This window comes from Polypterus senegalus, chromosome 1, assembly GCF_016835505.1.
Source record: "Polypterus senegalus isolate Bchr_013 chromosome 1, ASM1683550v1, whole genome shotgun sequence".
Taxonomy (NCBI): Eukaryota; Metazoa; Chordata; class Cladistia; order Polypteriformes; family Polypteridae; genus Polypterus; species Polypterus senegalus.
The window spans coordinates 73,302,400-73,327,899 of record NC_053154.1 but is presented as its reverse complement, the minus strand read 5'-3'; the positions used below and the strand labels follow the sequence as shown (position 1 = coordinate 73,327,899).

At 36.9% G+C, this 25,500-nt stretch overlaps 1 protein-coding gene across 1 annotated transcript in view; it reads right to left on the bottom strand.

The window, feature by feature from the left end:
- Positions 1-17,427, bottom strand: part of tnfaip8l2b (tumor necrosis factor, alpha-induced protein 8-like 2b) — an 80,089-nt gene extending 62,662 nt beyond the window's left edge. Inside the window, exon 1 of the mRNA XM_039750687.1 lies at positions 17,322-17,427. The gene's annotated coding sequence lies outside the window, so the exon portion shown is untranslated. The remainder of the gene's footprint in view (positions 1-17,321) is intronic.
- Between the last annotated feature and the right edge of the window lie 8,073 nt (positions 17,428-25,500).

The window sequence follows — 25,500 nt, the reverse complement described above, 5'->3', positions numbered from 1 at the left end:
ATGTGGGGAAGCACTCTGTTGGAAATGTAGCAAGAACAAGGTGAGTAATAAGGGAGGGTCCATCTAAGTAACTAACCCTTTTGACATTCTGAAACTCTGAAAAATCAAAATTGTAAGGGTACCTTGGAATAAATTTCAAAAACATTCGATGCACTCATAAATCACTCTGTGCCCTTCAAAAGATGTATGGAGCTAGATGTTTCAGTGGTAGCAGCCCATCCGGGAAGGAATGGAAGTGTGTCCTTTGACAAGCATCAAGAGGATTCAAGAAACAGCACTGAGACTTTTCAGCAAAGAAATATAAACAGGAGCTTCACATGGTTCTTACTGCTTGGCTTGGACTGAATGATGCTGAAAAGTGGGATGGTAGATAGCAAAAAGTAAAGCCGACTGCCGATACACCACTTCACCTTCACACTGACCTGCCCTCTGTGCCCTTACCTAACCAGAGCTGAGGCACTGCTCTGTGGCAGAGTGGTGAATTGTAATTATCATTATCCTCATGATAAAACAGACATTTTAGTCATGAAATGTGTCGTGAAAAGTGGCTGTTCTGCCTGATGCGATTTGACTACTTGTGATACACTTATCCTAACTAATACCATTCTCTATAGATAAATAATGGTTTATTTCACAATACCAGTTTAAAAGTTCAGTATTCAGCCAATACTAGAGCACTAAATGGAGCCAATGGAGTATTTCACACACTGAGCGAGAGGATTTGAAAAGTGACAGCCAATAAAAAGAACAAGGAAGAAAAGGAAAGACAAGGAATAAGAAGAAGAGACAGGATTATTTTTGTTACTGTTTGCTGGTCCAAGCCCTAGGATTGACAAATCAGTGAATTTTGTTAGATTTTAAAATAACTAGACATGGAGTTACAGTACGTCTAAGGTATTAACTTTAACAAACAACCTGCAAGATTTCAGTAGAATCATCCAAAGATCCTAATGCATGTAACAAAAAACCTACAATGACAGGAGAAAATTGTTTGACATCAGGACATTTAGTTGACATTTTTTTTCATCAGTCTCTTGTGCTATAGCATGGATTGTGGTACATTGGAACTTCACCATGCTAGGGTAATGTGTGTTTTGGTATATTTTGTGTTTAATCCAATTTTTTTGTGTTTAATCTCATTCTCATTTATTTACATCATCTTATATGTAAACGTCTACGTGTGGAATTGTGTGTTTCTGTCCGGCCTGGAAGTGAGAGGTGGAGAGTCGGGGTAAGGGCTCCACCTCCGAGGAAACGGAAAACTCGCTTAGCCGCTAATAACACAAGCGAGGTCAGCACATCAGCAAAACGAAACCTCAGAAGAAAGATAAAGTTGCTTAGCTGCTAACTTCAGAAAAATGGTATCCCTACTACTTTTCCTCCCGCTGCTAATGCAAAAGTGATATCAAGCATGTCGGCAAAATGAATTCTCCTAGAAGAGAGATGCCCAGAGTAGTTCCTTTCAATTACCTGACATCTCTACATTTCAGTTTTTTTTCTGACGATTTTGCCAAGTAAGTGTGATTATGTTAACTAGAAAATCTAGTTTAATACAGTATATACTTCTGGTATGGGTTGTAGTTCTCAGCAAAACAGTAAAATACAAATCAGTAACTGAAACATGATAATGGATAGCATACTACTGGTATAGCTGAACTCACCACACAATGAAACAGCTCGGGATCCCGGTTGGGAATCCCACAGGCAGACACACGGTCCAGTCTTACTCTTCATAAATGACCACCCATCTGCCGCAGCCAAATGTTACGTGGGCGTGCCCATTGCCTCAAAGAGGATCATCAAAGAGGATCCTGCAAGCCGGATCACCCTCGGGAAATCTGCCACATGGCCGTAGTGCCAAAACTGACGCTCCCTCACAATGCAGGTAATGGGCCTCATTCGGGACTCCATGAGCAACTGCTCATTTAACACAAAGTCAAACCAACAGTACCAAGAGACACAGTACAGAAGGACTAATACTGATTAAATAGAACAGTGCTAAAGGATAGTTACATATTTAAAACAGTGACACAAAAATTCCTCATAAAGCTACAGAACTTTTCTAAATGCAGAATAAAAGAAGGAGAAATGACAGTTAAACAATTGGGTCAATCAGAGATTAAATGACTTGCTAATTGTGTAGCTGGTTGGGACAAAATTTGCAGCCACAGGACTGAAACTGGGAATCGCTGCCATACATTCTACGACCCTGGTTATCCACGATACTCTCTGCTCACATGTATGCCACATATAACTTTTGACACTGTTATTAACTGTGAGGTTTACTCCTACATCTAAGATGTCTGTTTGTACTCTGGACTCAAGCCAAACAATGTCATAGTTAGGCTATGAAAATTTGGCAATTTTTCACCAATGTTTTGAAAAATATACTATAATTCATAGTACATGAAAAACACCTTGCAATGTAGTAGGCAAAGAAATAGCAAAAGCTAACCATAAAACATTTCATGCATCAGCAAAAGAAAGGGAAAAGAGAAATAAGCTTTAAAGTTATACATAGATTTATATCCAAAAATAACTGAGAAGGACATTTAGAGAAATTAAAATTTAGGAGATTAAGTGACTGGGGAAACAGCAGACAGAGTTTGTTGTTTTTTTTATTTAATTTATCTTGATAACTCTCATAGAGCCCATAGAATAAAGTAGCAATACACATTTGTATTTCTGCAAAGAGGTTTAATCACAAGAGAACAAATTTGTGCATTTGTAATAAAATCATAATTTCACCATTAACCTCAAACTTAGTAGTTGTTTTAGCTTCTTCCACCTCAAAAAACATCCCAGTCAAAAAAAAATAGATAAAGAAATGAGCTGGATGACCTCATGAGTGCTGGTGCTGACCACAGATCTGTAATGCACACGATGTCACTTATTTTCTGTAACTCAATAAACACGTTCTATTGTTATAACTGAGATAATAATTGATGCTTTCAGGAGCTTTAATATTATCTATGACTAAATTGCTGTTGTTTTGAAAGTCAAAATCTGTAACTGTTTTAAGAGTATTTTGGAGTGTTTTGATCATTTTTTTTCCTGATTTGTTTGAAAATTATTTTTATTTTTTTCATGTTCTTTTCATTGCTTCTTTCATGCCATCATTCAGTGCCAGTTTTGCATTGGTTCATAGGAATTCTTTCCAGCTGCAACTCCACCACTGCACCAGCATCCATTTGATACGTGTTAGAGGTATTTAAGCAGGTGGTTACAGGCTTATTGAAAATTAAGTTATGACTCTTTTATAAAAAGATATTAAAAATAAATTTAAAAAATTAGCTTACCGAAGAAAGCGCTCACGACTACAATTCTGAAAGTTTGTCTGTTCAATTGACCCTTCTTTAATGCATGGTTTGCATTTTCAGACTTCCTTGGAGAGACATTCTAGTTGGTAACAAATTTTCACAGCAGAGATTTCAGACAGGGTTTCACTTCAGATGTTAGCTCCATGGTCTACTGAACCTTATAAATTCATTAAACATTAGAACAATCTAGACGGGAACAGACCATTCAGCCCAACAAAGTTCACCAGTCCTATCCACTTGTTTCCTCCAAGAAAACATCAAGTCGAGTTTTGAAAGTCCCTAACGTCTTACTGTCTACCACACTACTTGGTAGCTTATTCCAAGTGTCTATCGTTCTTTGTGTAAAGAAAAACTTCCTAATGTTTGTGCGAAATTTACCCTTAACAAGTTTCCAACTGTGTCCCCGTGTTCTTGATGAGCTCATTTTAAAATATAAGTCTCGATCCACTGTACTAATTCCCTTCATAATTTTAAACACTTCAATCATGTCACCTCTTAATCTTAATCTTAACATGCTAAACTATGTAAACTTTTACTTTTCCTGCTTATTTCTGCTTTTGTTGCACTTTTCATGTCTCCACATGTCTCCTGCACTCTCTAGTACTTAGTTTACCTGTTGTTCTCTGCTTTGTCAGTTTCTTTGGTCTCACAAACATAAAACTAAACTGAGAGCTGCATTAAACTTTGCATTCTCACTACTGTATAACCTTACAGAGGGATAGCTTGAGCACTATGATGGCATCAAAGGAGATTCTGGATTAGATATATGGCTTGGCACCTATAGAACATCTCTGCCTTTAGAATTATCCCTGGGTGTCATACACCAAGTGTTTAAATGCCAGGCAGATTCACTTGCAAACATGTAGAGTCAATGTCAGCCCCTCCACCAAAAGAACATCCATGAAAAACATCCAAGTACTTGCAGTTGTTAGATGCCTTTCTATATGCAGATCTTGGATCAGATGATTGGTAACAGACCTTTAGGAGTCAACAAAAGATCTTAAAGTGAAAAAAGGCCCACTCCACACATATGGAGAATCTCCTTCACCGAGGGAAGAGGCTTGACAGAGGTTTCATACATGGGCTACTATAAAGTTCATAAGTTGAAAAAGATTTTTTTTAGTAAGCCCAAAAATCAGTAGTTTCAGTAAAATTATTATATGGTCTAAGGAAGTGAAACAACAATTTGTTCACTGCACGAAGCATGTTTGCTTGTTGGTTATTGCTCATATTTTTGTTGCCATTTTTATGTTTCTTGACAGCATTTCTTTCAGCTTCTTTTTTGCCCCATAAATCAGAATTCCTTGCTGTGCAATTGCATGGTCCACCTCAAATGATATCTTCTGATTTTGGACCAGCACGTTAAATGCCTCCATGTCTAACTGTAAAACTGGCAAAACTAAAACCTTAACATTTCTGTATTGTCTGTTACTTCAGCTTTGAAATGCTTTCCATAATAGATTGATCCAGAAATTCTTCACATAGCTGGATTCTCTTCACTGCTCTTGTAATATAATTAAGGTTACCTGTATCAGCTTGCCCTGCCAGCAGCAACTGGCTGTGAGCTAACATTTGAAATTCCAGGTACTTTACTTCACTGCGTATGACCCAATCTATTATTTTCAGAAACACAGTAAAGTTAATCTCACAAAAGATTTTACTAGTTTAAACTTAATTTTTGCTTTTTGCAACACTTAATTGGATAAACAGATTAGAAAATGAAAGAATTAATAATTTAAACAAAAAACAACTCCACTATATTATTGAGCACTTTTATTTTTACTAGTGTGCATAATTCTTTTTGTGTGCTTACAGAAGATGGCATTAATGTTTATAGATTTTTCATACTCATTTTGTTTAAGCTATTTAAACTCCCCATTTAACATTTTCCAAGTGAGTGAAGAAGCAACAAGTTAACAAAATAAAACAGATGAAGATATTCATTTTGCCTGTCCCATATTATCGATAAAAAGATAACAACAAGATGAGAATTAAACACAAAAGAGGTAACTAGTGATATATCTCAGACCAATCCACTGCAGGGACAACATGGAGTCAACATTTAATATAACGTGGGGGAGTAAACTGGAGGACACCATGCAAACAACATACAGACCGGCAAGAATGGGAATGGAGCACTGACCACTGTGCTGTCCAGTAAAACAGACTTCTAACTCTTCAATACCTTCATATTTATTCAGCTTAAGTGTATATATATATATATATATATATATATATATATATATATATATATATATATATATATATATATATATACTATGGATAATGAACAAAAATAAATTTATGTCAAAATTTGGAACAATAAAACATTTTTGTTCTCCAATATTTGTCAACTTTTTGTATCAGACAATACAGCCAAAGCAAGTGGTGCTTGGCAATCCACCAAATCAGTGGACGGCTTGTAGTGATAGTAACTATAATATTATAAACTCCCCACAGCGCTCTCACTCCTCCTGTTTGTGCAAATGAACAATAGTTAGTAAAACAGTTTTTAAAGGAAGGTTTTGCAGTATTAACTGTTGCAAGGCCCTTGGTGAACCAACAGCTACGTTTTATAAACAATTAATGCAAAAAAATAAGGTCACAAATAAAGTAGCAATCAATGCAACTGACCTCAGTACACTGCCATCACTTGGCACATCTATCAATCAACTGCCTTAATTGTAATGACAGAACTTTATATGACAATAATCAACCTTCAAAACTAACACAGAGAGCTCTATATATTTTTCTGAGGTAGAAAAAAGTAACATTCCTATAAAATCTTAATTCTCTAAATGGATTTTTTAAGTACAGTATATGAAGGTAAACTAGATTTACATTTATTTGCTTAGCAGACTCTTTTATTGAAACTGACTAACACAATCGAGTAAACAACAGCCTGGAGGACTATTTGGGAACAAGAGTTACAGGGTAAGGGTACAAAGATGTTTACCACAAGTAAAGACATCAAATAAACTAAAAGTGAGTTATAATACTTTGGTTACAAAATGTAGCAAAGCCATTATCAATTAGACAGAAATGAATCAAACAACAGAGTCTTTGAACACTTCTTAAATAGTAGGAGTCAGAGTTTGATTTGGAGGTGGCCAGCTACGCATGTTTGGATTGAGATTTGAAGCCGTGTAGAGGTGGCATCACCAGATTCCATTCATTAGCAGATCTGAGTGGGTGAGAAGGAACATAGGATCTCTCCATGTACCTAGGTGCTGACCCATTGACTACTCTGTAGGCAAGCATCAGGACTTGAACTTAATATGTGCTGCTGCTGCTACAGAGAATCAATGTAGTGAACTGAAAAGAGCAATGACGTGTGCCCTCCTTGGCTGGTTGAACAACAGACATGCCGCTGAATTTTGAATCATCTGCAGCTTGTTGGTGTCACATGTACCCCTGTCAGCAGATAGATACGGTAGTCCAGATGTGACAAGACCAGGACCTAGACTGGAAGCTGTGTTGCTACCTCTGTCAAATATGGTCTGATTCTGCAGATGATTTGTAGAGTGAATCTGCAAGATCATAAGACATGGTCAGTGAAGGACATCTGGTCATCTATCACCACCCTAAGGTTGGGTACAGACTTGGTGGGTGTTAGTAATAATGAGACAATTTGAACAGAGCTGGGCTGTTGAAAAGAAGGACGCAATGGCATAATAAGAATGTCTATAGTTGTGCTATTGAGCTGGAGATGGTGCTCCTTCATGCAAGTTGCAATATCAGTGAGACAAGCTAAGATTCTAGCTGACACCATGTGGTCCTCTGGAGGGAACAACACCTTGTCTGGTGTATCCTTCACATCTCTCCTCACTAGGACACATGATATGATCTGCCCAAGAGGTAGGACTGGAAGGTCAGAGACCGTGGCAAGCAGAATCTGACAACTTACCATGTGAAAGGGAGAGGAGAGATCAAGAAGGAGTTTTTCTATTCTGTCTATAGCTGGATTTTTTTTTTCATTCCTTATGTTACTGAAAGTGCCACGCTCTCCACTGCTAAGATTTTAAGTTCTTAAAAGTTGTATCACTAAATAAGTCTATAAGCAAACAATATTTAATGATGATCAATATCATTTATTGAAGAAATGACTGAACTTTAAATGTCAACATGACAAAAAGGTATGTTGACTGATAATTTATTTATCAAGCACTTGCATGATTTGTGTTTTCTGTTAAAAATGAGCTTATCAGTTTTAATGCATTATTTTAATGTACAAATGCATCCCTTTACAATTGATATACTGTATTCTTAAACACTTTGTGGAATACAAGAGCAACTATGAGTCATTTCCAACCCAAAGATTGGCAAGGTTTATTAAAGAAATAATAGTAGAGATAGATATACACAGGAAGCGAATACAATACAAGGTAAATAAATGTAGAAAATACCTGCTGCCTCTCTTGGTCTCACTGAACATGTAAAGTCCTACCTGGTAGGGCGACTGCCCATTAACCCAACTCTGTATGCACCAAGTACTCCAATGTTTACCTCCATATTTGTCTTTGTATCTCACTTCGCTGAATTCTGGCCTCTTTTCCTCCAGGTAGTTGAGCCCTTTCCCTTACTCTCCTCCAGACTACAAGCTCCCAGAGGGTGTGGGTTTGAGTTGGGTAAACCCCCCTAACTACTTAAGGGGGTCAGTGTTCATATCGCTAGGAAGCCTGAGACTGAATTCCTTGAGCTATCTCTAGTGGCTGTAGGGGTTCCAGAAAACTTGAACCCACCCGGAAAATTCTTTCATAGCTGGGTCTAATAGAAAATGTACAGGACCCCCCTATAGCAGTCTGGAGGAGTTAATTATATTATTTATCATCCCTCATTGCCACTATCCAATATTTGTTTCTCCTAAGAAGTAATTACCAGGGTACTTGATTTGTATGAATGGACTTTTGGCCCTTGTTAGCAGGCCAGCTTCTACTCTGTCAGGATGATAGCCACATGCAACCCCACAGCAATATATACTTTATCTATACTGTATATTTCCATATGTTACATACTGTTAAACAGAAAAAACACTAACAAATCATGAAGCAATGACAATAACTGGAACAGCCGCTTAATTTAAAACCGCCTTATATGTGTTTTATGCTTTCGTTCTTGAATAAACATTCATTTATCTATGGAAGTTCTAAGGCTGAAAAGAAATTATATTGGTTTTTACTAATAAACACTAAACACTTATGGACTGATACTATGAAGGTTTTATCAGTTCTTTAAGATAAAAAAGACCAGAATTGCCAAATAGGGTGTATTGTTGTAAAAGATCTTTAACCTCAAGAATTGACACTTCTGAAAAAGTAAAAAAGAAGAAAGCAGAAAAGCTTTGTGTTACGTGGAACAGAAGTGGGTCTTTGACATGTGTGGGATGGTAGGCCTTGCAGAATATGTAATGAATGGAGTCAGAGACAAATGTTATTTTGCTTGCTTATTTTTTTTTCTCTTTTACCATTGTATCTAGAGTTTCTTCCTTGTATCTGCTTTTCTAAATGTAGGCTCCAACACCCTCCACCTCAGCTGAAGAGATGGTGGTACAGGGCTTCTCATTACAGGTTTTCATTTTCAGGGACCTTTGTTCAGTTCCCAGCCCAGTTATAATACCGTACATAACCTTATTCTGCATTGTGCATATGGCATTGTGTTACTGATACCACTCTGAGGCAAATAACGAATTGCCCCACCCACTAAGTTTAGTCCCACCCACTAAGAAGTGCACATCCATCAAGTTCACACCATCACTGATGCTGCACTTTATTAAAATGCCTCAATTAGGAATAAAAACAAAGGATTTCATAGTTTTGTAACAATCTCTTGCAGCAATTTGTCTACATTCATGATCAATTATTAGGTAAAGATCATTACTGGTAATTTTAATTTCTTTTTGAGCTTGTATTGTTAATTTCATATGGAATTTGAGTATCCAAAGTACAAATATAGATGTGTGAATTCCATACAAAGTGTGTTTATCTGGCATTAACATTAATAAATGTGTGGCCATGAGCAACTATGAATCTGTTCAAGAAGGTGAATGTTGGAGGAAGTCAAATATTTAAACATATTCCATTTTATATTAGCAGAGGTAATTAATAGGATAATGAAATACTGATTATTTAAATAAATAATCTGATTAATTTTGTTATACCAAAATTTAATAGGGAGTATTTGGAGTTTACCTTGCTGTTTATTGGGACTGAAAGTGAAAGTAAAGCTTCAACTGAAACATCACTCATCTTTCAAAATTGCAGGTTTTCTCTTGGTGCCAGCCCTCGGCTAAGGGTGCATCAATTATGTGGCATGTTCTTAATAGGCCTTCCTGAAAAACTTATTTTGTCTTTTTTTAAATGCAAAATAAAGAAGTTCCATTGAGTTTTAGTCCCATCAACAACTAATCAATAATAGGAATATATTAAATTACCAGAGAGTTAGTATTCCTGAATGATGGAGTAATTATAAGCATTTGCTAGAGGATCATGGCTCCAAATGCTTTGTGAACTATGATCAGAGAAGATGAGTATATTGTTGATATATTATATCTAATTAAAAATGATAAGTGGATCACATTTTAAACCATGATTTGACATGGACAGGCAAAAAACATGTTTTGCAACTTAATCGTAGTTGAGAGCCTGGTGCATAGCTGATAAGGATATTCAGAAAAAGAAGTAGTTGAGCACATTTCTTTACCATATTGCATAATTATGTTTTCAAAGGTTTTAAGAATAGATATTACAGTGGCCTATTATAGTACGAGAGCAGTTTTCAACCCTGGATTTATCACTTGTTAACATTGTCATGACAATTGATGCCTTGTGTATAAGGGCAATACAGAGAAGAATATATAGGATGCCTGTGAGATGATCAATTACTGGCTGACTGCTGAAAAGACATCAGCTGTGTACAAACACCCATTTAAAAAAGCAATGATACAGTGACGAAGATGAATGTCAATAAATATAGGTAAAGGCTTATCCATCCATCCATCCATGATTTGATTTTTTTAACCTAATTTTTCCATAGCACAGGAAACTAACGGCCATCTTAGGAATATCAGATGCAAGACAGAAACCAGCACACTGCAAACCATATTCATGCATACACTCGAGGCTACTTCTTCCGTTTATGTTTATCTTTGCTGTCTTCATTTTAGTGTACTGATTGGATGCTGTATTATAATCTAATTTGCTGTTCAAAATGAATTGTGATTGAGTGTGCTTTAATTGACTCTATATAAATTAAATCTAGGTTGCTTGAAATAGGAGGATACAGTGGGTAGCACTGCTCCCTAAAGCCTCCAGCATCAATGGTGCTGAATCCTGTGTCTAGTTTTTGTCCGTGTGGATTTTGCACATTCTCCACATATCAGCATTGGAATTTTTCTTTGAATACTCCCACTTTCTTCCCAAAGTCAAGCCTGTAAAGCAGGGGTCCTCAATCACGTTCCTGGAAGGCCACAGTGGCTGCAAGTTTTTGCTCCAACTCACTTGCTTAATAAGAAACATTTATTGCTCAAGTAACACTTGTGCTTCACTTTAGTTGTCTCGCTCGTTAAGATTTTGAACTCTTATTGCTTATTTTAGTCTTAAACAGCAGTAGTCTTGGTTTTTAATTGCTCCCAATTAGCAATAGCATGCAAATGACAAAAAAGACCAGCATTTCTCCATTTAGCTTGTTACCACTTACACCTGTGTGTATTTATCATGCACTATTGGGTTTAATTAAATACTTGGAAGGAAAGTGAAGAGAAAAAAAGTGAAGGACTGAGAATTACTCATCCATTTTAGCCATCAAATCATTTGGATGATATCCTTACAAAGGGGAAGAAAATCTAGGATATGAAAATTACCTGACATAGCAGAGTTAAAGCACTAACAAGCCATGAAGTTAAATTATTGGCAAGAATTGCTTTCTAATTAAGCAACCGGGTTAGAACAAAAACCTGCAGCCACTGCGGCCCTCCAGGACTGTGATTGAGGACCCCTGCTGTAAAATTTCTGACTTGGTTCTGTGGACTTGTGTGCCTTAGTGGGCCCTACACTAGACTGACACGCCATCCAGGTCCCCTACAAACCCTGAATCACCAGAAGTACTTTAATGTTGACTTTTATGTTATGTGGTCAGAGGCTGGTGCACTGGGAGATCCATAAAGTAAATAATGAAGACATTTATTCACCTCAAAACACATTCTGTTTTCTTTCAGGAATGGACCAGAAACGTAAAGAAGGATCCACTCAAGAAGGTTCTATAAGAAAAGGTCCCCGAAAATACATCTGAATAAAACTTGCCCTATAAGGTCCCATGAAAAGCTGGAGGAACTTCAATTATATGATGTGACATAACTTGGAGAGAGAGACCTAATTTATATAACTAGGACAGTGAAATACAAAAGAACAGTGATGTTCCTTTAATTATACAGAATATGAATTGCAGCAATTTAAAGAGTTTTCTTAGGCAGAGATGTATAAACATATTGCAAAGTTGTTGTCTCATCTTCTTGGGGTACCTTTGTGTTCCATGAACAGCTCCCATACTACTCCTAAAGCTTTATTAGAATTCAGCATTTACTTTTATTTTAGCAAAATGCTGATCAGTGAAAACAAACATTAAGAATGAATTAGTAGCAAATGGTGGAGATGAATTAGGTGTAGATTTGCATAGTAATGCAGACAAATGTGAAAGATTATGTAAACCTTTAGCAAACTTTGGCTAGGTATACCATAAGTCTGTGCATAGTATAACACTTTGTGAAGATTTCACCTGATAATACTGCAAGATGCAAGATACATTTATTGTCATTGTACAATACAATGAAATATCATTTGGAGCAAGCCTATAGATGCCTCAGATAAAAGCATATAGGAGTAAATAATAAACTGTAAGTCTCTCTTAAAAGAAAGATCTGATGCTATCAGCTTTTAATGTAAATTTACAAGGCAACTACTGGCCTGCTCAGGGCACAACTTTAACAAATGTAACAAAACTTATCCTTCATATATGTGGGACATGAAATTGTAATATTGCCATTTCAGCAGAGGGGTATACATATATAAGTTCTTGTGGGCTGGCATGGGTTGACCACCTTTAAATTCAAATTGATGTTTAATGCATGGACTTATTCACAGGTTAAATAAAGGCTCTATCTCTCCTAATCAAAGAAGGAAGCTTTGTTTCTTACTTGTTTTGTGTGTAGGTGAGACTGGCATTGAATTGAAACAGTTCCAGAAGTGTGGCATGAAGCCTATTATGACACTTGCTTCAGACTGAATGTATGTGAGGTGCACGTTATTTTCTGTGGATGTTCTCTCTAGGCCCTCTCTATATTATGTAAACCATGCTCACTAAACAAGACTGGTTTCAGTCGGTGAGTATTACAATACCCTGTGACGGACTGGTATCTTCTAATTAAGTTTAGATTTTTCCTTGTGCCCTGTAGGCTCTAGCTCACATAAGCCCATATTGAAATGAGAAAATGTAGAGATGAATGAATAATTAGACTTCTTAAAGCTTCTGAATAGAAATCCAGCTATCCTGTGAAGGGATAAGCTCAAGGATATTCAGGTGGACGAGCCTATGACATACTGGATAGTGGGCAATCTTAGCAGCAGATCATAGTTTGTGAGGCTCTAATGTGGATGTGAGAGACAATGGTTGCACCACAAGGAAAGGTCCTGTTACCTTTTCTGCTTACTTTGTATATCTCAAAGTATAAAATATAATACAAGGACATGTAACTTTCAGAAATTCTCAGATGACTCTACATTACATTAACTTTACATTGAAGTGTATTGACAGGTGGAGTTTGACAAACTATAGGAGTAAGCTGGAGAAGAACTTTGCCATTTTCTACACTATGGTGTGCTGGCCTGGTAACATCACTTCATATGAAACTCTCCGAATCAACAAGCTAATTAAGAAGACAGGCTCAGTTATGGCACATGTATCAAAAATTCTGATTTTACTGATAAACAAGCACAGAACAAGACTCTTACAGGAGTTGTGCACTACAGGGAAGTGTTTAAAAATATGACCATGTCTACATATACATCATGATAACAGCGGCGGTAGTGCCATTTTTAAAGTGCAAAAATCTCTTCTCCTTTTACATTTTTTGCTGGATTTTATATGATCAGCTTTTCTTAACTTATTTGTTAACTTATGTTAATAATTTCTTATTATTCCACTGTCTTTTAAAACAAAATTATTTCAATATAACTGAAGTATTTGCTTTTCTTTAGCAATTAATTAAAGCAATTAACCAGCTCCTACAATGCAGGCTCTTTTGCAATTAATTGGATTGTTAACTTTATTGTTATTTAACTATTTGCAGTGTCCCTGTATGCCAGTAGATGTTGCTGCATAAATCCTTACATTGCTTAAATAATTACATGGATAGCAATGATTAGTTGGCTTTTTATGTCTGAAGTTTAATTGGTCAGTATCATATCTTAACCATAGTATGAACTTTAAGTGCAACTGCTGACTTCTTTAAAATCTGTCAGATATCAACCACACAAATTTATATAAAAAGATAAAGCTTCAATATGCTCTTGAAAGTGGCTTTGTAACAGACTGATTTCAATACTTGCTTTTAAATTCTATCTGCCTCTTTGTGGCCTGAACGCTTATCTAAAGATGTACACTGCAGACAGGCTGCGTGTCTGAGAGGGGATGAAGCTACGAGGAGCCTGGCAATACCACTCTAGATCTTTTGGAAAACATTAATGAATGCAGTAAATTGCAACATAAAATTCAAATACTTTTATGAGGACAGCTACTTGCAAATAGAAACATTTGAGTATTCGTTTTTAAGTCATAATAAAAAGTCACAAAAAGCACAGAGCAGAAAATCTAATATAACTACTGTATTTGTGTTGCACTGGTATGTTCATATTGTCCTCGTAAAACAAGCTTATTTTTTACAAATGAAATTTTTCTTTAAGTTTGAAATAATAAAACAGAAGAAAAGCTTAAATCATCCATTTGCTATCTTACCAATTTAATAAAATTCAATTCCTTATAGCACTGCACACAATGTAGTAACCAATCAACGTGCATGGAGCAGCAGTCCACTCCATGGCACCTTCAAAGCACACCCAAACTCAAATGCATAGGACCTCCTATTTACACACAGATATTTTAATTGGTTTCCTATTAAGTTTCGTCCTGCCTAGCACCCAAATTCAGGTGAAATATGCTGCGGGTATCTGTGAACTTCTTAATGGCAGTGAGAGTTTCAGAAACATAGACAAGGGAAAGAAAGAATAAATATAATACACTTATACAGTACAGGCCAAAAGTTTGGACACACCTCGTCATTCAATGTGTTTTCTTTATTTTCATGACCATTTACTTTGGTAGATTCTCACTGAAGGCATCAAAACTATGAATGAACACATGTGGAGTTATGTACTTAACAAAAAAAGGTGAAATAACTGAAAACATGTTTTATATTCTAGTTTCTTCAAAATAGCCACCCTTTGCTCCGATTACTGCTTTGCACACTCTTGACATTCTCTCGATGAGCTTCAACAGGTAATCACCCGAAATGGTTTTCACTTCACAGGTGTGCCTTATCAGGGTTATTTAGTGGAATTTCTTGTTTTATCAATGGGGTTGGGACCAGCAGTTGTGTGCAGAAGTCAGGTTAGTTGGACGATCATTTATTCTTCAACAAGACAATGACCCCAAACACAACTCCAGGCTGTGTAAGGGCTATTTGACCAAGAAGTAGAGTAATGGAGTGCTGTAAATGGTCATGAAAATAAAGGAAACACATTAAATGAGGAGGTGTGTCCAAACTTTTGGCCTGTACTGTACCTCTTTATAAGGATGTAGGGACCATCCAGTTCCACTGTTATAAATCATACAGATCCTTCCATGTATCCATCTTCAAATTTGCTTTGATCAGCTCAGAGTTTTTAGGTATTGATGCCTTCATCAGCTACACTGAGTTAAAAAGGTAGAAAGCAACCAAGATGGAGCTCCAGTCCACTGTAGGGAATTCTGAGCCCTTCTTTCTTTGGTATTTTGAAGCTTGAGGAGTATCTGAGAATCCTCTTAAACTTTATTATTACTTTACAACTACAAGTAACAGCCTAATTCTAGTACAGCCCTCAACCATATCTTAAAGAGAAACAATGTTTGTTAAAGACTATTCAAAATATTATAAAACAAAAGTAATACATTTTTTAAAGTTATATTTAGGTTGACTAATCAACAGCAGCAACGATGATCACAATGGACGGTTATATTCAACAGGTTTCACCTGAAATGTTCTAATGAAAGCTTGTAACATCACAGACTGAACTACTTAAGATGGTACAATTTAATTATCTGATTATTATAACTTAACATTATATTGTAACATTCTCAAACCTGTCTAAGCCAAATCAGGGCCTATCCCACTCAGTAGGAGCCAACCCTGGATGAAGAACTAGACCATCATTGGACCACTGACACACACTGCCACATTGAGCTTATTTAGCCAAGAGAACACACTAAGAGAATGTACAAGCTGTACCCAGAAAGTAATCTAGAGCAGGATTCATATTCAGGTCGCTAGATTTCCTGAGGCGACAGAACTAACCAATATACCAAAATGATTCCCCTTGTCAATATGTATATGTAGCTATATCTGTGTCTTCATCTGTATATGTATTGTACTGTATATATGTACAGTATATGTAAATGCAAATGTAGATGTAAATGCAGATATAAATGTAGATTTATAAGGAATAGGAATTAGAGGATATTTTCCATTCTGAAAAGGAAAAAAGGTAAAAGCTACAATGTTTCGGCTGTCTAGCCATCATCAGGTGTGCAACTGAAATGGAAAGAGCAAGTAACATATATAGGAGTGGAAGGAGGAAACAAAGTCAGGGTAGATGAAAGGAGAAAATGTGAGAGGAGAAAAGGTTGCCATTAAAAAAGATGATAGAAGAGATTAAAAAGTTAGTTGGTCATTAAGACCTGGTCAAATATGAAATCCTAGGCTGTGAATGAGCATAGCATCTTCTGATTTTCTTTGAAAAGTGCATTTCATATGTATATGTATATGTACCTGTATATGTATGCAATAGAAAACAAGTTTATGGTGGTGTGTACTTTACTGTAATACTAACACACGTGGTTTCAAGTTCCTTTAAGGTGGCCGGCCAACTGTTAGCTTGCCATGAAACTCTTTTTGCAAGACGTTCTGTTTTTTTTTTTTTTTAAGGGCAGCCTTACAGGAAACAGCACGAAGCTTAAATGCAGAAGTTATGTGGTGTACTGAGATGGATGATAGCTTGTTGTGTTTCGTCTTCAGCTATTCCTTAGGCAAACTGTCGTTATGTGTCCAGCTGAGCATCCTTTTCAAGCAAGTCAATATTAATGACGACATACTGGTAATATATTTATTTTCAACATTCATACTATTTTTTTACTAGCAAGCATTGTATTTTTTTATCTAAATGATACAAATCATTTTAGAGGTTTTATTTTAGTATTGGTGCACAGGTGGATACTTGATAGACTCATTCACATATAGTAAGTAGGAGGTTATATTTGAATTAAAAAGCTTATGGTTAAAGGCCAATACTTTAATCATTAGGCCACATTTAATAATCCTTAACCTGATGTCTGTAGTAGGTGCTAATCACAGATTTCAGTGGGTACTTTAATTGGTAATTTTTCACTTTTTGCACAATTGTTTTATTTCCTGCTGCTTTTGAATGCTAACTGTAGTTACACAAAAGCACATTTCTTTCTTTCTTTCTTTCTTTCTTTCTTTCTTAGCAAAATGTGCCATTCATTTCATTTGCCATTGAAGTAGAAAGTAACTCAGTGCTTCAAAGGCTTTACAGACCTGCAGGACTGCCAGCATCAGGAGGCCAGGGTATAATTACTGATGAAGGAGATAAGAATAAAACAGTACACGCGATAAAACAAGTTATCTATCAGTAGCAAACTGCCCTCCTTTGCAGGTATAAGCAACTGCTCTCTTCTTACCTGTGTTGTTGTCCTTGTCACTTTGCCTCCAGAAAAGTTAATTCAGCTAGAAGAACTGCATGCACGTTCCTCGTTGGTAGTTGCTTGTGAAAATTGCTCTTTTTCTGTATGAGATAATGTGAATTACACTTCCTTGAGGAACTGATAAAAATCCCCGCCCATTGTCTGTTTTTTTTTGCATGTGTGTCTCACTCCCTTTTTCACTCACTACATACTGATGTTGTTTTTCTGGAGTCCCGTTTAAGTTTCCTTTCTAAACTTGTCCTCACTCGTACAGCGTGTTAGATGTGATTTTGCTACTGGCAACTCGAGAGGATTTCAGAGGCAAGAACACTCAGCTAATCCTTTTTTTGGAGTCTATATGCCTGTTTATTACTTTCCTTTTTGCCAATGAGGGGAATGAAAAAAGAAGAGTGAAAAAACAGGCTAGCGTCTCTTCAAAATGAAAGAAAGAGTAAAACAGAGGGCATGTAACAAATGTTGCCAGGATTGCTGGAATTTCTCCCTGCCTTATTTTACAATTGTGAAAGAAGAACACTCAGCCATTTAACATCCAGCTCAAAAAAGACACTGCCAGAAACATAAAACATCTGTTCATTTTAATAGTAAGCTATGCGTATGCTGTATGTTTATCTTTGTATTTGTTAATCTGTTTACACCTTTCAATATTATACTGTCAAACAATCAGTATTTCTGCTTCCCTAGCCATGATTCAGTTCTTATTATAGTTTTCATCCAGTTATGTATTCAGCTGTATCAATAGTGTGCATATCACAGTCATTCTGAGTTTTAGCCAGCTCAAGAATATGGCCTTAAAGGGAAAAAGCAAGCAAAATTAGGAAATTTAAACTGAAAAGTCTGTTTAGGTTAATTCCATACAGGAAAAAATATGAAAGTTAGGAAGACAAGCTTCCAACTGTAGAAACGTCATTAAGTTTTGAGTCAGAGTAGAGTAAGAATAAAACCTGGTGAGAAAAGGATGGAAAAGGAAAGGGAAGGTGGAAGATGAAAAGGGTGGAAAGCTAGCATGGCTACAAAAGATTTGAGAAAATAAAGATGACTACTAAATTGGCATTTGGTTGTTCAGCACTAAAACAATATGTGAAACAAATTCTTAGATTCTTCAGGTTTTCACATCCAAGCATCAAAAAGACTCAAGTTCAAATCATTCTTAAGTCACTGCCTGTGTGAAGTTTGTATGTTCTTCCTGTGTGAGTATTTTCTCCATCTTCTGTGATTTTCTACCAGATAGTACATCTTAAGCTGTTTGAAGACTTAATTGGCCAGTATGAGTTTGTGAGGGTGTTTTGTAATAGACTGGATTCCATGCCATGGGTAACTTCTGCCTTGCATATAATGTTCTATTAGATGTATCTGATCACTGAGACTCTTGTATTGGACTAAGCAAGATTAGAAAGGTAAGAGAATGCATGGATGTTTCTTTTCATATAAATATGCAGTTATATATACACTGCTCACAAAAATTAAAGGAACACTTTAAAGAAACACATTAGATACATCAGATCTCAATATGAAGTTGGATATCTATACAAATAACGACAGGGCAATGTCTTAGGAACAAAAGGATGCCAAGTCTTTTAATGGAAATAAAAGTTTTCTGCCTACAGAGGGCTCAATTGTGTAGACACCCTAAAATCAGAGTGAAATGAAGATGTGGCAGGCTAGTCCATTTTTTCAAAAACGTAATTTCTGCTATTCAGAATGCTTTTCAGTATCTTGTGTAGCCCCCACGAGCTTGTATGCATGCTTGACAACATCGGGGCATGCTCCTAATGAGACGACGGATGGTGTCTTGTGGCATTTCCTCCCAGATCTGTATGAGGGCATCCATGAGCTGTTGTACAGTCTGAGGAGCAACCTGGCGGCGCCTAATGGACCAAAACATAATGTCCCACAGATGTTCTATTGGGTTTAAGTCAGGGGATCGTGAAGGCCATTCAATTGTTTCAATTCCTTCATCCTCCAGGTACTGCCTGCATACTCTTGCCACATGAGGCCGGGCATTGTCGTGCATTAGGAGGAAACCAGGACCTACTGCACCAGCGTAGGGTCTGACAATGGGTTCAAGGATTTCATCTCGATACCTTATGGCAGTCAGAGCACCATTTCCTACGCAGTAGATGTCTGTGTGTCCTCCCATGGATATGCCTCCCCAGACCATCACTGACCCACCACCAAACCTGTCATGTTGAACGACGTTGCAGGCAGCATATCGTTCTCCTTGTCTTCTCCAGACTCTTTCACGTCTATCACAGCTGCTCAGGGTGAACCTGCTCGTCTGTAAAAAGTACAGGGCGCCAGTGGCAGACTTGCCAATTCTGGTGTTCTTGAGCAAATGCCAGTCGAGCTCCACGGTGCTGGGCAGTGAGCACAGGGCCCACTACAGGACGTTGGGCCCTCAGGCCATCTTCATGAAGTCTGTTCCTGATTGTTTGGGTAGAGATATTCACACCAGTGGCCCTCTGGAGGTCATTCTGTAGGGCACGAGCAGTGCTCAGCCTGTTCCACCTTGCACAAAGCAGCAGGTATCGGGCCTGCTGATGGGTTGAGGACCTTCTACAGCCCTGTCCAGCTCTCTGAGAATAACAGCCAGTCTCCTGAAATCTCCTCCATGTTCTGGAGATTGTGCTGGGAGACACATTAAACCTTCTTGCTGCAGCACGTGTGGATGTGCCATCCTGGAGAAGTTGGACAACCTATGCAACTTGTGTAGGGTTAAGGAATCGCCTCATACTGCCAGTAGAGATAATTACTCAAGCCAAAACTAGCACGAGTGGAAAACCAGCCAAAAAAGATCAAGAGGGAGAAACTTGAAATGACCTCCACATGTAAAACCAGTCCTGTTTTGAGGGTTTTCTAATTGTTGCCACTTTAGTGCACCTGTCGTTAAGTCCATGAACACCAATACAGCTGAAAGTGATTAACAATGACCTCAGCTGCTTAACCAACCAGAAAATTATCAGACAGGTTTAATGGATTTCATGCCAGGCCCAATAAAAAGTGTTCCTTTAATTTTTGTGAACAGTGTATATATATATATATATATATATATATATATATATATATGTTGCATCATTTTACTGTCAAATTATAAGAGTACGCGACACATGTTTCACCCTCATTTGGGCTCATCAGATGTACACACTCTACTGCTCCCCTATCGGGGATCGAACCTCGGACATCAGCGACGAAGCCCCTTTATGCTGCGCCACGCCGTGTGGTTCATTTATTTGACAGCCTGTGGGTCCAGAGTAATTACATTCATTGCATTTGTAGTCTGAGTCCCGACCTGAATTTTGTGGGTGGTTACCTTCCAGGTAGCGCTTCTAGTTGTTCTGCAATTCGGCAAGAGGGCACCGTGGCGGATTCCATGATCTGCTTCTCGCAACTGAAGAGGGCACCGTGGCAGATGTTTGCCAAATGGCAGACCAACCACAAGCGTTACAGTATACAGTATATATGAGGTGCCCAAAAATAATCAGAATCTGTACCTGGGGCACAATCTAGACTTAGTTGCGAATTTCACTGCTAGGTGTAGCATACTTAGAGTGTTCTGTGGCAGTCTGCCAAATGGTGTTGCTCTGTATTGTTCGTATGGCATTCCATGTCAGTTTTTCTTGGTGCTTATTAAACATGTTCTGCTATTTTTGTGATGGGTGCTCATAAAAAACAGCGAGTCTGCATTAAATTTTGTTATCTCTTAGGGAAAACAGCTGCTGAAATTGTAGTGATGCTTGAAACTGCTTTTAAAGAGGAAGCTTTAAGTAAAACGCAGATCTACAAGTGGTTTTGCGTTTCAAACAAGGGGAAATGTCACTTGGTCTTGCTCCATGTGACTTTTTCTTGTTCTCGCATATGAATAAAGAACTCAAAGGAAAGCGTTTTTGTACCGTGGAGGAAGTCAAAGGAAAAATTGCTTCAGCAATTCCAAAAATGTTTCCACCAGTGGGAAAACCATTGGGACAAGTGCATTCATTCACATAGAGTGTACTTTAAAGGAGACTGAAGTTTCAGTAAGTGAAAATTATTAAAAAACATTTTTCTTCAAAGATGGTTATTTTTGGGTCCCCCCTCACATATATATATATAAATAAATCTTCATGCATTACTGTCTGTGGACCACTTTCCAGGCTCAACAGAGGTATGTAATACCGCTCCACATCAAGAGGGGGCATTGACACTAACATTCTCCTCTCTTGTTCCCATTGCAGCACAGAGAAGACACCCAGTAAGGGCAACTAACTCTACCCCTTCTGGTCCCCACACTATAAATCCTATAGCTGACGGCTGGAGGTGTTCAGTCTTGCACTGAACCCAACACTACCTTGCAATCACCTAGCCTGATGGCAATCTATTTTTGAAGCATTTCTGTTTGGTGCGTATAGTGGTCCTAATTTTTGGTTGACTTAAATGAAATATTTTTTGTTGTAAATAAACTGAGACAACTGGTTTGGCACATTTTCCAGTGTTGATATGCAGTTCTTTCATTTGACCGCTATATATATATATATATATATATATAATATGTATGTATATCACTTGACCACTATATATTTATGTATATATAGTATATATAGTTACTATATTTATAGTAGCTGAAGTAGTTGCATTGTTGGATGTCACACAAGTCAAACACTGTCCGGGCTCATCACAGATATGCAATACGCAAAAAGGGTGAGAGAGGACGCCACTGTTAACAGTCTCAGTTTTTCTCTCCTCTGCCGCAGCGAGAAGACGCGCCTAGTGGGAGACTGACCCCATCTCTTCTGGTTAAAGGGCTATAAAACTCAAACACCTCCAGATGTCAGTATCTTATTTGGACCTGAACTTGTCAAAATTACAGAGCTCCCACTCTCAAGAACTATCAACTTTAGTGAAGCCGTAAAGGATAGATTATTCTTGTTTCTGTTTTGAGACTTTGTATTTTTTTTTTTTGCTTTGCATTTGTTTGGAATTAAAAGGGGTGACCTTCATTGCACCCCAACACTTCTTGAGACTTACCCTGTATTCATTCCACCTTCTCCACACTGGGTATATTTGTACAATTGATTAAGGTAGAAGAGAAAATATTTTTATTTTTAAATATTGATCCTTTTGTCATTGTTGGCTGAAATGCAAGTGTCCCATGTATACTACATCTCTGGCAGCTATTAATTTCTCTGCTGACGGATAAGGCCCAACAATTCTAGAGTGTTTCTAGGCAGACTTTTGTTCATGTGTGTTTATGTGCAGTGTGAACATTTTACTTTTGCCTTGCAGCTTGAAGGCTAAAGCCCTTTTAGGAGGCCCATTAATTGATTTTTTATTAAACAATTTAAGGGTGCATATACTTACATACCTTGTTACCTTGGAGTAGTTATTATCATTATTATTATTACATTGATTATTATTATTATTATTGCCTACTGAAAAAAATATTGATTTTAGGATTTTGAGAATTAATAATCCAGCTCTGCAGAAGTTCTAGGTTGATTCAAGGTGCAAATCATTTGCTCTTCTCGTCCTGCTTATGCCAGGCTTTTCTGGTGAAGTGATTTCACCATTTTTGCATTAAAAAAACATTGCAAAGCCAAGACAAGGTTCCTTGTGATCTACAATTTCCACCAAATTAAAGCTAAGCACAACAGAAGCACGTCTGATTCAGCCATGAATTTGGACAATATATTGTAGGAAATTCTCACATTTTTGCTACTTTGGATTTTTTTCAACATAAAGAATGGGCCCAAAGGTTGATTAACTGATAAGGTGTGAACTTAACTTTAACAGTTTCCTGAAATGCTTGCCAGAGGCAACAAATTTGTGGGAGAGGTCTGCCTTACAGCATGGAGCTATCCGTTCTTAATGCATGCAGGGAATCTCTAATTCATTTCTTCCATGGCCACTGTAACAGCAAACAAAATGAGGAATGATTGTACTTGGATTTCAAAACTCAGTAAAAATAGTCAGTTTGATGATTTTGGATTTATTAATTAATCCATCCATCCATCCATCCATCCATTTTCCAACCCGCTGAATCCAAACATTAATTAATTCTGTTATTGAAACAGGTTATGTCAGAACTGATAATTATTGTTTATTTTGCTTAGTAAAAACAATGAAAAATGTGAACCAAAAAGTATAATTCATTGTTGTTAAAAACTGGATCCATCTTAACTACTAACGACAATTTTTGCAAAGATGTCACAATTTAGTGTGTCTTTCTACATCTGAGTATGTGCAGTAATTACTTTGTACATGTACATAATTCTTCATATGCTGAATTGTAACTTGACTGCAACAGTGATCATTAGATTTGTTTGATCCTCAAACTTTATGTATTTATTTATTTTCTGATAATAGTTCTTTACCTTGTAAAAGTATTTTATTCCAAAGCGTTTTTGTATTGTTGATATACAAACTGTTAGGATTCTGGAATGTGCAGAATTTTTTTATCTTCTCTTTTGTGGCTTTATCTTGCTTTTTATTTTTACATGATTTACATTTTGTATTTGGTTTTCTAATCCATTCGCCGCCATTTTGTGCATCTTCTGATCATGTGACGGCCAGAAGTAGTTACCCATGACATCACTGGGTTGTCACGCGATGAACTCCCTGCAGATATTTGGGTATCAAAACTGTTATGCATTAACTAGCAAAAATCATTTTAGGGAGTTAAGGTTTTTGTGTGCTTTTCAACTTTTGTTAACAACTTGGCTTTTTGTAATCCCCTCTTTTTTGATATTGTGCTTTCTTATTACCTGGGCCTTATGGTTTTAATTTTTATTTTGTCCTTTTTTGCCTTTGTGGAAAAAACACATACAGTCCTGTACACTGTCAGAAGATACATATCTTCACTGTAACTGGCTTCAGACTCTGATATTGTAGAGGGATGGGTCCACACACGGACCCTTTTTCCAGATAATATTAAATAGCACATGAAGAATATGGGTTTACTCACCTATGAACTCTGGGTAATTGGTCTGTATTGTTGTCTTTTTTCCTCACAGCATTGGTTCTTTACTGGCTAAAATAACTGTATATATGTAACAATATGAACTTTTTAAATATGTTATCTCTACATAACCAGCTTCTTTTGTAACATATGATTTTTCACACTGTTATTTGTCATCCTTTATCCTTTATTGTTTACTCACATTAATCTATGTTTCGTTGTGGGCATATCTTATTTATTACCTTTTGTAAATTTTTTTTCTTATTATTGTAATCCTCTTCAATTTGGTAGTGTGGTTATTTGTACCTTCCCTTTTTAAGCAAAATCTTGTATTACAATAATGGTTGTTTTCTTTATACCTTCATTTTCATGCCAACTGATCAGCCAGTTTGCACAAGTTTAGGACATACTATATAGTAGCTCTGTATGATCTTAATGAAAATGTATTTTACACCATAACCATAAACTGGATTAAGCAGCCTAAATAAAAAGTGGATATTCTTAGATCTTCCCTCAGATCCTAACAGTAACAGTGACTCCTTGGCAAATAATGCATTTTTAATCATAAGCATGCAAGAACTATGTGTAAAAAATCATAATTAATGGCAAATGTAAAACCAGATGATATCAGGAGTCTAACAAATGTATGAGCACTAGCATGTTAGATTTTAGAATGTCCATGGAAAAGCCAGATGAACAGTTGGCCAGATTTCTCTTTTGGAGCCATATCATCAAGTGTTTGTCTTCTTTTCCTCTTGGTATGTTTACTCGTATCCGTTGTCCCCTTCATTTGTAATTTCTTGATCTTCGTCTTTTGAAACCATTAAAAATAACACCTTGCAACTTACCATCCAACAAGTAAAAGCACCCTGTTGAGACATATTGTTCTTTTAGATAACTATAACCAGGGCCTGCAAAGTATCAGTTAGGTACTTGAATAGAAAGGCCTGACACTACAGTTTCATTGACGTAAATTGCTCAAAAATAACAGGTCATCACTATTGTCACTACAGTACATCACACTGACTCTCAACAGTTCTTCTGTTCACCTGTGCCACGAGCTGACAACAGTTACAATGCGGAACACCACAAGACCAACATTATTCAACAATTGCTCTACTTAAAGAGAATCCTCACTTCAAGAATATCCTGTTAGATACATCAGATCCACAGATAAACTTGTTAAAACACACAAAAGAACTACAAACTGTTATTGGTCAGCAGGTC